We start from the raw sequence: 10,885 nt of genomic DNA, 5'->3' as shown, positions 1-10,885 counted from the left end.
TCAATACCCCACATTTTGAAAGCGGCTCCCTGATGAATACAAATATCTCTCAATATTAAAACTATTTTAGGCCGGGCAGTGTAGTTGTAACCATCTCTTAGCTCTGTATCAAAGAAAAATTTGGTCTTATTTGCACTTTGAATATTGAGAGAGTGCGATTATGGTTATACTTATTGTAAAGTGTTACTATAAAAATGAATAGCAGTTTTCTCTTAATCTTATTAAGCACAAACAATAGTTTCATTTGTTAACATTAGTTAATGCACTGTGAACTATCATGAACTAACAATGAATGACTATTTGTATTAACTAACATAAAGATTGATAAATACTGGAGCAAATATATTGCACATTGTTAGTTGATGTTGGTTAATACATTAATGTTAATAAATGAGACCTTATTGTAAAGTGTTACCATTTTTATTTTTACTGTTTTCTATTTCTATGATCAGTTTGTGGAAAGGAGTTCAGTTAGGAGGTCAAAAGTTGTAGAAGCTCAAAAATCATGTACAGTAAGGTCTGAAGAGACTGAAATCATACAGAAGAGAAGTCAGTCCGTTGAGTTTGTGGCAAAACCTTTTACAGTACTTGAGTATTGTTGTCTTTTACTGCATATGATAATTCATACTCAGAAAGTAGAACTGAAATGACATTCATTACAAGATGATTAGTTAAAACATTTCAAATACACCTGCAGAATATTTTTCCTAGTCATGTATTTCACCATTGAGGATTTCTTAAAAATAGTGTGTAAAAATCTTGTCTTGTCTCGTCTCGTGAACTCAATCTTGAGTCTTGTCTCGTCACACCCCTACGACACGTGAATAAGTTTTTTAGTACACTTCTTAAACCCTAACCAAATAATCAAGTTAAACCCAGTAAACTTGAAATTGTGACTTGTGACATTAGAACAAAACATATTAATATGATACCATATGTATAACACTAAATTGAACAATACTGTTATATATGTTTTTTAATTCATTAATTATTTTATTTCAATTAACCATTGTATTAAACACCGACCATTACTTTATTCATTATTTCTGCTATGCAGGCTCATTTTGTAAATGTAATCATTTTAAATTTTACAAACATGGTGCTTTATGAAAATGTAACTGGACACATTTCCAAATTATGATTGTGTTTACCCATCTATGCAAATGTTTGTTTATGTAGAGACGAAATAATTAGGTTAATCATTGTCTGTCTCCATCAGTTTAGTGTAGTGATTGTGTGCATTTGTGATGACAATGATGAAAGATACACTACACATTTAGTTTTATTGTTCACCAAAAAAAGTGCCAAATGATTTCTAATTATGTAATTAGAAACAAATAAACTTTACATTAAATAAATATAAAAGTTACTATACTACTTGCGTAAAAAAAAGGCATCAAAAGAGTTTGAAATTCAGTTTTTGCTATGGTATCAAAACTGATATTGATAATTGTGAAACCATGCCATATATTGTTACTGTGAAGTAAAATTAAGATTTTGGTCATATCACCCATCCCTATTCTTTGCTATATAGCAGAAAAGGATCCCACAGTTTTACAGTTTTTTTTAGTAGTGTTCACCATAAGTAATAGACTACTGTAACAATGTTCGTAGGTAAGGAGGAAAGAGGACAGGGTCGGCAGGTGACTACTGGCTGTTTTATTGACACAAAAATAATAAAGTCACAAAAACAGTGTGCAAACAGGCACAAAACAATCAACTTAATCGTCAGACTTTCACTCCATCAAACAGACATCCAGGAGTGGGGAAACAGCCAGTAGTCCTTCTCTCTCTCGCAGGCTCCTGTTTCTCCTGGCGTTAAATACTCTCTCCACGCCAATTACTGAAACAAGAGACAGGTGTTTAATATTTGCGTCTAATCCACTCAGACACCGCGCGTCTCCTCCCTCTCTCTCCCGCTGCAGACTCCGCTGAACCACGCCCCCCCTGCCACAACTACATTGTAACCTTGTCAGAAATAAGTATATAAATGGCTGCTATTTTGCACTACATAAGTTTATTTGTAATTACCAGCAAGGAAGCAAGCACTTAAGAAAGAGAGAGAGAGAGAGAGAATGACAGAGAGAGCATAAATGAGGTAAGGAATTAAAAGTCAGTAGGCCTATGTAGTTTCTTAATTCACTGTGACTATTTATAATTAGCTTAACAAATTATATATAACATTCAGTGTCTAAACATTCAGTTTTTTTGTAGTTTTTTATTTTCTACAGGGCAGGGGAAGGGAAGAGGTATATAAAATTAAAATGAAAGTTTCTAAGTAGTCTAAATGCTTTTTGACATTCAGAATAGGCCCAGATAGATTTCAGCCTAATAGGGATACCTGCACTGATTCTTCACTTTCACATGTATTTTGTGTATTTTCAAAATACAAAATACTGTATTTGTATTTAAATACATTTTCCCACACAGTATTTTGTATTTGTATTTAAATACATTTTTCCACACAGTATTTTGTATTTGTATTTTAAATACATTTCCATGTATTTATGCCCATCTCTGATGTAAGTGAGTAGCCCAGTCATATTTATACCCGGATGCCAGGGGTGTGGTCCGGCATATTAACCTCACTGGCCAATTCCCATTGGTTCGTTTTGTACCACTTGGAGGTGATTGGGCTCCCAAGCGAGACCCCATTACGTCAGTATCGACGTAACGTTGAACGTGACTGACTGAATGGGAACGAGAATGATTTAAGCTGTGCTCTTGTGGGGTTGAGGTGGCGGGGGTGGAGAGCGTGAACTGGAACTGAATCTTGCGAGGAAGGCTCGTTCCTTTGTGGGAAAAGGGAGGCATTGCCCGAGACGAGAGCTTGGGGCTCAACAGCCCTTATGGAAAGTGTGGCGAGGGGGGCGTGGTTCAGCGAAGTCTACAGCAGGAGAGAGAGTTGGGGGATGAGCGGTGAGTGAGTGGGTTAACACCAAGCGGCAACCTCCCCCTTTCTCTCGTGAAGCCAATACGGAAGTAACTTAAACTGCGATTCATCGACTGGCCGCTAGGGACAGGCTCCAAAAGAGAGCAGAATCTCATAGAGTCCCATGTTAAATTGGCCAAGTTTATAGCAGAAAAAAACATGTTTACAAGTTGGTTCAAATTGTGGTTTTGGTCTATACTGCTATTTTTGCCCTTCATGACAACTCTGAGGGGGGTGAATTTTTTTATAACTTATCCGTTTAAATTATATTAAGCCTTAAAGTTCTGCATAATTAAGGGCGTGGTCACTTGAGTGACAGGTAGATTGCGCTGCTGTCTGCGAGCCGTCATGTTACCTCAGCTGCCGCTGAATTTGGCATCTCAGCCGTTTTTGTGCTTTTTTCTCGATTATTTTATACAATTATAAAATATGGCTTGCTGCATAATATTCGAGACTGATGTGTGTCTGTGTAGATGTGCATGCATGGGGAAGAGACACAGAACACACGTTGTTGGATCGTGGCATTGGCTGAAAGTTTTGGTTGTGAGATTTACTGCAATGACAATGCGGGAGGATATCAAAATCCGACAGCACTGCTTGGATATTATAACTAAAACTGCTGCACTATTTTGAAAAAATATACTTTGGACACGGTCTCATTTGTTTGTTAGATACGATCGTATACAGTTTTACAACATAAACGCTGCTCAGATTGCATCCTTTCTTGAAGAACGATGACAGAGAGCAGATCATTCAGAAGAAATGTGACATGTTTTTTTGTTTTGCAATGGACACTCATATTTTACCCAAGTGCCACGGATTGGATTCATCTCGCGATCTCTATTTCATTATAAAGGTATGAAGTCCCATTTGATTTTCCATGTTGTTATTTGCACACCCAACACTACTGGTGTTGGAGGATCTATATCTTAAAAAACACCGTAGATTGACAGTAAACCTTTAACGTTCTGATGATAAAACTTATCTTCATTAATATTTTAGATCGTATCTAAGATAGATAGATAGCTCCTTTGCTGCTAACATGGTCACGTCGAGCTAGGCGGGCGTGGTTTCAGCAACCAGTCATATCAGCTCAAACCACCTCCCCGCCTCTTTGCCCATTTTCAGTTATCCGGGAGTGACGTGCGGTGACGCGCAGCTAAGATGGCCGCAGCCTCATTTTCGCTTCAAAAATGCTGTTCAGAACTCTATGGGTGACGTCACGGACGCTACGTCCATTTTTTTTTTTTTTTGTCTATTGTTAACACTGTAAAAAATGATTCTGGGTTTTAGTCAAGTGGACAAATAAAATCATGTCCTGTCAACTTGCAGTGTCTCACAACACAATAGGATGAGTTATATCAACCTCAACTTGAAGGGAAATTGAAAACTTTAAATAACATATAACAACAAAACGTTCAAAAGTTGTCAAGTTTCTTTCAAATGCGCATGTGCCAGAAACTCTACGTCATGATGACGTACTATTTTACCGAATGTGAGACAGACGCGCCATTCGCCATTTTCTGCACGAGAAGCTGCTGCTGATCACACAAGAAAAGATGATGAAGGAGCCCCCTTTTTTAACGACTACAGATGGGCAGATGGGCTTTATGGACCGCAAATAATGAAATTAGTAAGTATACCTTGATTTGTGCTTTCTTTAATGTTAATTTCGGCATGTTTCGTTAACGCTCAGCGTCCGGGTTAGCCTTGTTCCGTTAGCGCTCACTGTCCGCGTTTTGATTTCAGGTATTCATATTTTGCGAACTTAAGACAACTTGATTAATAATCAGGAGCCACACGCACTGCCAGACAAATTTATTCTCGCTGGACATCGAGCTGCTGTCGAGACGTGAGCAGAAAGATAAGTCGTCTTTGACTATTGTAAGTTAATGTCAATAAATAACGTTATAGAAAACAGTGTACAAAAGTGACTTTTAAGCGTGTTGGTTGTTTGTTGTTATATTATAAAAAAGCCTGATTGATTTATGTTTCTTAAACGCTCAGTTGTTCTTTCCATACCATATGATTGTTTTTGAGCATGTGCACACTTCTGTATAGCTAACGTTAACTTGTAATGTCAGAATCACGTTATTTGTATAAAACCTTTTCACCTAATAAAAGCTATCTACAGTGTTGCTCAGTTTAATATTGCAACATCATCTCTATAATATTTAATTTATCACCCAGCCATAGAAATAAAAAGTGTTGATAATGCCTCGTTATATTTGGGAAGTATGATTTTCAGTGAATATTTATATTTGTATAAATGTTTATGTGTATTTGGCTGGATTTTAACTTTTTTTCTTTTATATTTGCAGGATCAGTACAGTGGAAGCACAACTCCATATCGACGAGGTGGTGTTGCAAGATTTGTAGACGCCAAAAACCTTCTTGCTTTACTAAGGTACTTTTGTTGAAATACACATGATATTCTAGGTGTTCACATTAAAGGGTTAGTTCACCTAAAAACGAAATTTCTGTCATTAATTACTCTCCCACATGTCATTCCACACCTGTAAAACCTTTGTTCATCTTCAGAACACAATTTAAGGTATTTTTGATGAAATCCGAGGGTATCTGTACCACACATAGGCCGCAACATCATTGCACCTTTTAAACAACCAGAAAGTTAGTTAAAACATGGTTTAAATAGTTAATGTGACTACAGTGGTTCAACCTTAATGTTATTAAGCGACAAGAATACTTTTTGTGCGCAAAAAAAAAAAAAAAAATTCAACAATTTTAACCGTTGTCATATGTAGTGAACTCCGTGCAGGCTTCCTTGTTTACGTCCGAATGCTGGTTCATTATTGGCTGAATCCTGTGTCAGCTGTGCTGTGCTGCTCATGTGTTCAGCTACGGCCAATACTGAGTTAGCATTCGTTTGTAAACAAGGAAGCCTGCACTGAGTTCACTACATATGACAACGGTTCAAATTGTTAATTTGTCAAATAGAATAAAGTTTTTTGTTGTTGTTTTTGGCGCACAAAGTATTCTTGTCGCTTCATAACATTAAGGTTGAACCACTGCAGTCACATGGACTATTTTAACAATGTTTTCAACTACCTTTCTGGACTTCAAAAGGTGCAATGACATTGCTGCCTGTGTGTGGATTACATACCCTTGGATTTCATCAAAAATATCTTTGTATTCAGAATATGAACGAAGGTCTTATGGGACGAGAAACCCTGTAATTTTCTATTCCTATAACAAAATGCTGTTTCGTGTGATCATCTCCCCACAGAACATTCAAAAAGTTCGAGTTGATCCTGTTCCAGATTCTGTTGACGGCCTCAAGCTTGAACCTAAAAGCAGGCTCCAGCTGAAAGACACTTTTGACCTTCAATAAGAAGATGAAGACTTCCATGATTTCTGTAACCTTACATGTGTAGCTGATCTGTCCAAAGACAAGGTGACACTGAAAGTCCTTTTCACCCTCTTTCTAGATACATGGTCAGACTCCAGTTTAGACACTGCAATTTTAAGTGAATCATGATCTCCATCAATTTCTTTACCCAGCATCCATTCATAGCCATCTGCTGCCCGTTCACAGCCATGGCCATGAAAGGTTGTGCTGTTCTATTAGAAGATATGGGAAAACTTAATGTCCTAATGACCAGTTCTGTCATGTTGAGTGAAATGAAAATGTTTTAACTTCCTGCATGATGTTTTAAATTAGTACTGTTGAAGACTGTCACCCTGGCATCTTTGTTAAATTTGTAAATGTATTTATGTTTTTATAGCTCAGCAAAGAATTCACCAGACTTGTGTTAAAGGACCTGAGAAAGTCCTTTTTTGAAGGCCTAGATAGTCATCTCTCGAAGCTGATGCAGTTATTCAGGTCAAAACATTCCAGAAATGACTTCAATACTGGAGAGCCTTAATAAGGATGTGAGTCCTTATTTTCATGTGAGTATTATTTTAATGCAGTCTTTCTCTCCCCAAAATGACAATTCTGTGATCATTTACTCACTTTCATGTTTGTCCAAACCTCTATGACCTTTTTTCTTCTATGGATCATAAAACTAGTGATAGTTATCTTCAAAAAATTTTAAAATAGGCAACATGACACGGCCACTACATTTACTGCATTTTTATAATGTTGACTTGTCCTTTATAGAGCTTAACCTAGCCACTGTTCATTTTCATTGAATGGAATTAAGATATTCATATTTTTGCATGTGTTTGGAGTGGCATGTTGGTGAGTAAATGACAATTATCATCTTTGCTAACCTATCCTTTTAATTCCTTTAAAGTGTTGTTACAACCCCAATGAATTTGAGGCAGGGGTGCTTAATCCTGCTCCTGGGGAGCCAAGATCCTGCAGAGTTTAGCTTCAACCCCAGTTAAACACACCTACTACAGCTAATCAAGGTGTTCAGGATCACTACAAACTTACATGCAGGTGTGTTGAACCAGGTTGGAGTTAAACTCTGCAGTATATTATTGGCCCTCCAGGAGCAGGATTAGACAACCCCTGATTTAAGTGGCATGAGTGTGTTACATACACTATTAAATCTTAATTTGGTGCTGAACAAAAATGTAACAAACAACTGTTTTTTGCACCACATTACTAGTGATTAATTTTCAACTAAAGTATAAAAGTGTAAATGTGTAAATTTGAAGTAAATGTTTTTGTTGTTTTCATTTTTTCTTAAAAGCATCAAAGACAGGGAGGGGGAGGAAAGGATAAATAAATAAAGAAAAACAAAGGATTGAAAGAATAAAGCTGGTACTTTAACCATCCTATATTTTACAGACAACAAACTAAGGGATGAGGACAGCAGCATTGCTGGGCCTGCCGTGGTACATGCGAGAGACTCCTTCAAAATTCATGAAGATATGCAAGGTAAGGAAAAGGGTTCTCTTAAAGGGTTAGTTCACCTAAAAATTAAAATTGTCATTAATTACTCACCCTCATGCTGTTCCACACCCGTAAGACCTTCGTTCATCTTCAGAACACAAATTAAGATATTTTTGATCAAATCCAATGACTCAGTGAGGCCTGCATTGACAGCAAGATAATTAACACTTTCAAAGAACTATTAAAGACATATTTAGAACTGTTCTTGTGATTACAGTGGTTCAACCTTAATGTTATGCAGCGACAAGAATACTTTTTGTGAGCCAAAAATAACAACTTTATTCAACAATATCTAGTGATGGGCGATTTCAAAACACTGCTTCATGAAGCTTCGAAGCTTTACAAATCTTTTGTTTTGAATCGGTGGTTCAGAGCTTGTATCAAACTGCCAAAGTCTAAAGATTTCAGTTAACAAGGCTTTATTACGTTGTGTTTCGAAACGTTTAGAAATGTCAATGGTTCACGTGACTTTGACAGTTTTATACACGTTTTGAACCACTGATTCGAAACAAAAGATTTGTAAAGCTTCGGAGCTTCATGAAGCAGTGTTTTGAAATCGCCTATCACTAGGTATTGTTGAATAAATTTGTTATTTTGTTTTTTTTGGCATACAAAAAGTATTCTTGTCACATTATAAAGTTGAACCACTGCAGTCACATGAACTGTTTTAAATATGTCTTTAGTAGCTTTCTGGGCATCTGACAGTGTTAATTATCTTGCTGTCAATGGAGGCCTCACTGAGCCATCGGATTTTATCAAAAATATCTTAATTTGTGTTCTGAAGATGAACGAAGGGGTCTTAGAGTTGTGGAACGAAATGAGGGTGAGTAATTAATGACAATTTAAATTTTTGGGTGAACTAACCCTTTAATTTGCAGGGGTCTGGGGATTATATTTGTGTATTTGCTTTTAAGTAATAGTACCTTGTTTTGTTTACATTCTATAAAGACCAGTGAGCATGAAGAGGATTTGATCAAGGGTGTGGTGATTGGAATTCTAATGGTTGTGGGAAATGTGATGGAACCTCTCCCAGCGATCTACAATGACGTTGCCCTGGTGATTGAGGAAGAAGTGGTAATGCATCACCTTAGTGATATACCTAATGCTTTTCTGAACCTGATGGGCCTGGACTATCCAAACCTTGACTACCCAAAGGAATTAAAATTCACTTTTGAAGTGATACAGCACCCGTTTATAGGAGTGGGATCAGACTTTTGCACTGCAAGAGTTCACTCTTTGAAGAGGAGGTTGCTGCGATAAGACAGAAAACGAACAATCTTTTTTCCTTCTTGCTACTGTTTAAAGGGATAGTTCACCCAAAAATGAAAATTTGATGTTTATCTGCTTACGCCCAGGGCATCCAAGATGTAGGTGACTTTGTTTCTTCAATAGAACACAAATGATGATTTTTAACTCCAACCGTTGTGGTCTGTCAGTCATATAATGGGTGTCAATGGGAACTCCATCTATAATAGTCAAAAAAACACGACAGACAAATCCAAATTAAACCCTGTGGCTCGTGACGACACATTGATGTCCTAAGACATGAAAAGATCAGTTTGTGCGAGGAAACTGAACAGTATTTATATCATTTTTTACCTCTAAAACACCACTATGTCCAACTGCGTTCAACATCCGGTTAATGAGGTCTGATTGCACTCTGCTTCAATGAGTGCAAGACATCACTTCCGTTGTCAAAGCGTGAGACATCACTTCCATTATCAGAACACGTTTTTTTGACCTCACCAACCAGATACGCAGGGCAGTTGGACTTAGTGGTGTTTTAGAGGTAAAAAGTGATATAAATACTGTTTTTCTCGCACAAACCGATCGTTTTGTGTCTTAGGACATCAATGTGTCGTCACAAGCCGCAGGGTTTAATTTGGATTTGTCTGTGCATGTTTTATTGACTTTTATAAATGGAGTTCCCATTGACATGCATTATAAGACTGACAGACAGCAACGGTTGGGGTTAAAAATCATCATTTGTGTTCTACTGAAGAAACAAAGTCACCTACATCTTGGATGCCCTGGGGTAAGCAGATAAACATCACATTTTCATTTTTGGGTGAACTATCCCTTTAATTGTTGTACTGTTTTAAAGTTTAAGAACATTGTTGTTTTAGATCTCATTTTTTTAGATGTAACATTGGTATTCTTGGAATTTTTTAGGGCTGCAACGATTAATCGCGATTAATCGTTTGCAAAATAAAAGTCTGTGTTTACGTAATATATATGTGTGTGTTCTGTGTATAATAATTATGTATATATAAATACACACACATTCATGTATATATTTAAGAAAAATTTTATATTTATATATAAAATATTTGTTTATATGTAATATAAAATATATATAAATATATATATATTTATAATACATGCATATATTTCTAAACTTTATACCTGTATGTGTGTGTATTTATATATACGTAATTATTATACACAGAACACACACATATATATTACGTAAACACAGACTTTTATTTTGCAAACGATTAATCATGATTAATCGTTGCAGCCCTAGAATTTTTTTCAAACTGACTCTTTTCTTGTTACCTTGTCCTGCTTACTCTTTCCTTCTCATGTTTCTACGATTGGGAATTATCATGACATGTTTTTTGAACAGTTTAATGTGAAGTTTTTTAACGCAGCTGCTTGTGAATTCTTCATGTACACTTTTACCTGCAATGAAAAATATCTGATAATGACAAGGAGAGTTATTTGTACTGTTTTGGCTTAAAGATGGGTCTGATAGAGAAGTTTGCACACGTTTTTGTGAGCTGTGTATATGTGAGGGTTTTTCTTGTGTAGCGTTTTTATATCTTTGTAAGAGAACTTTTTGTCTGTTTGAGAGTTTGTGTCTGTGTTTTTTGGATGCATCGTATGTTAAATAAAATAAATGTTGAGAGTTTCAATTTTGCATTTGTGTTGATTTCATGTATGTGGATCCAGATAGATATCCAGAACTTCTTAACAAACCAATGAAGTCCAGGAAACTCAAATAGTTAAGTTATAATGTTGAGGAAAAATTACTATTTTATGTCAGACCGCATAAAAGATCAGGAGAATCAGAAGCAGGCAGA

General features: G+C 36.3%; 1 long non-coding RNA gene across 4 annotated transcripts; it reads left to right on the top strand.

Annotated features, from left to right (window-relative positions):
• The first annotated feature begins 2,079 nt into the window (after positions 1-2,079).
• LOC125264010 lies at positions 2,080-9,180 on the top strand. Of its 4 annotated transcripts, none has more exons than XR_007183949.1 (8): positions 2,080-2,098; positions 4,437-4,565; positions 4,682-4,816; positions 5,254-5,339; positions 6,180-6,347; positions 6,679-6,844; positions 7,695-7,784; positions 8,748-9,179. It is a non-coding gene; the product is annotated as an uncharacterized LOC125264010 (long non-coding RNA). The 4 variants fall into 4 exon arrangements; XR_007183950.1 differs by lacking the exon at positions 2,080-2,098 and adding an exon at positions 7,192-7,340 and having other exon boundaries at positions 4,192-4,565; positions 8,748-9,180; XR_007183947.1 differs by lacking the exon at positions 2,080-2,098 and having other exon boundaries at positions 4,199-4,565.
• The last annotated feature ends 1,705 nt before the right edge of the window (positions 9,181-10,885 follow it).

The sequence above is a fragment of the Megalobrama amblycephala genome, linkage group LG3, assembly GCF_018812025.1.
Source record: "Megalobrama amblycephala isolate DHTTF-2021 linkage group LG3, ASM1881202v1, whole genome shotgun sequence".
NCBI lineage: Eukaryota > Metazoa > Chordata > Actinopteri > Cypriniformes > Xenocyprididae > Megalobrama > Megalobrama amblycephala.
The sequence above is the reverse complement of the archived record's forward strand: the minus strand, read 5'-3'. Positions and strand labels throughout refer to the sequence as shown.